This window comes from Callithrix jacchus, chromosome 4, assembly GCF_049354715.1.
Source record: "Callithrix jacchus isolate 240 chromosome 4, calJac240_pri, whole genome shotgun sequence".
NCBI lineage: Eukaryota > Metazoa > Chordata > Mammalia > Primates > Cebidae > Callithrix > Callithrix jacchus.
Window position 1 is genome coordinate 22,949,841 of NC_133505.1, and position 1,981 is coordinate 22,951,821.

A 1,981-nucleotide genomic window follows, 5' to 3' on the forward strand; every position below is an offset into this window, starting at 1 on the left:
GGGTTTCTGCAGAGGCTGTGTCAGATGCTGAGGCAGCTGGGGGTCTGCTTTGGGATTGCCAGGCTGTGTATGCGAGTCTGAGCATGTGAGCAGCTGTAGCTCCCCAGCTCCTCATCAGCATATCATCCCAGCAGGAGATAGACTACATTCAGTTGAGTCTGCAAGACTTTGGGGAATTGGGGTGATATGACATTGATTCACTGTTAAGGTTTATTAAAGTCAAAATGTCTTAACAAATCAGTGGCAGTTCTATGGTAGAGATGCCAGGAGATGAAATGACATGAATCATTTGGGAACTGATTAAAGAGAAACTCATTTTTCCCTATGTGGGATTGGATCTACATAGCTATGATTTGGACATAGAGAATCGTGATACCACCAATGACCAAGTCACCAAGGATACTGCAGAAGCTATGAAGAGGTATAATGTAATGTGTAAGTATTATGCGTCAAGTGTGACACTATCACCCTTGATGAGAAAAAGGTTGTAAAGTTCAAGTTGAAAAAAATGTGGAAATCACCAAAAGGCACTATCCAAAATATTCTGGGTGGCACAGTCTTCAGAGAAGCCATTGTCTGCAAAAATATCCTCCGGCTTGTGAGTGGATGGGAAAACGTATCATCACAAGTCATCATGCTTATGGGGATCGATACGAAGCAAGAGATTTTATTGTTCCTGGGCCTGGAAAAATAGAGATAACCTACACACCAAGTGACAGAACCCAAAAGGTGACAAACCTGGCACATAACTTCAAAGAGGGTGGTGGTGTTGCCATGGGGATGTATAATCAAGAGAAGTTAATTGAAGTTTTGCACTCAGTCCCTTCCAAATGGCTCTAAGGGCTGGACTTTGTATCTGAGCACCAAAAATACTATTCTGAAGAAATATGATGTACCTTTTAAAGACATCTTTCAGGAGACAAATTACAAGCAGTACAAGTCCTAACTTGAAGCCCAAAAGATCTGGTATGAGCATAGGCTCATCAATGACATGGTGGCCCAAGCGATGAAATCAGAGGGAGGTTTCATCTGGGCCTGTAAAAACTGTGATGGTGACATGCAGTCAAACTCCATGGCCCAGAGTATGGCTCCCTTGGCATGATGTCCAGCGTGCTGGTGTGTCCAGAAGGCAAGACAGTAGGAGCAGAGGCTGCCCATGGGACTGTAACTCATCACCACTGCATAAACCAGAAAGGACAGGAGACATCCACCAGTCCCATTGCTTCCATTTTTGCCTGGACTAGAGGGTTAGCCCACAGAGCAAAGCTTGATGACAATAAAGAGTTTGCCTTCTTTGCAAATGCTTTGGAAGAAGTCTGTATTGAAACAACTGAGGCTGGCTTCATGACCAAGGACTTGGCTGCTTGCATTAAAGGCTTACTCCAGGTGCGACGTTCTGACTGCTTGAATATGTTTGAATTCATGGACAAACTTAGAGAAAACTCGAAGAGCTAACTCAGGCCACACTTTAAGCTCATACCTGGGCTGAGGAGGATAAGTGACTTTTGGTAACTAGGTCTACAGGTTTACGTTTTTCTGTATCACACTCAAGGATAAAGGCAAAATCAATTTTGTGATTTGTTTAGAAGCCAGAGTTTATCTTTTCTATAATTTTACAGGCTTTTTCTTACATATACAGTTGTTGCCACCTTTGTGAACGCGGCAAGGGACTTTATAAAACTTTATTTTCTAGTAGCAGCCTAGGAATTCAGTTAGTACTCATTTGTATTCACTGTCACTTTTTCTCGTGTTTTAATATAAATGACCAAAATCAAGAATGCTCAAAAGGGTAAATGATAGCCACAGTATTGTCCCCTAAAATATGCATTAGGTAGAAATTCACTCCCTTCCCCTCCTGTCCATGACCGTGGGCAGGGGGAGGCTCTGGTGTTACAGATGTCCCATCGCACCATGTAGAGCTATACCTTCAACTTGCACATGACCGAAACAAACTGTGAGTGCACCTGAAATGTGTTGAAGA

General features: G+C 42.9%; 1 pseudogene; it reads left to right on the top strand.

Annotated features, from left to right (window-relative positions):
- The first annotated feature begins 224 nt into the window (after positions 1-224).
- LOC100408729 (isocitrate dehydrogenase [NADP] cytoplasmic pseudogene) lies at positions 225-1,455 on the top strand (annotated as a pseudogene).
- Positions 1,456-1,981: the final 526 nt, after the last annotated feature.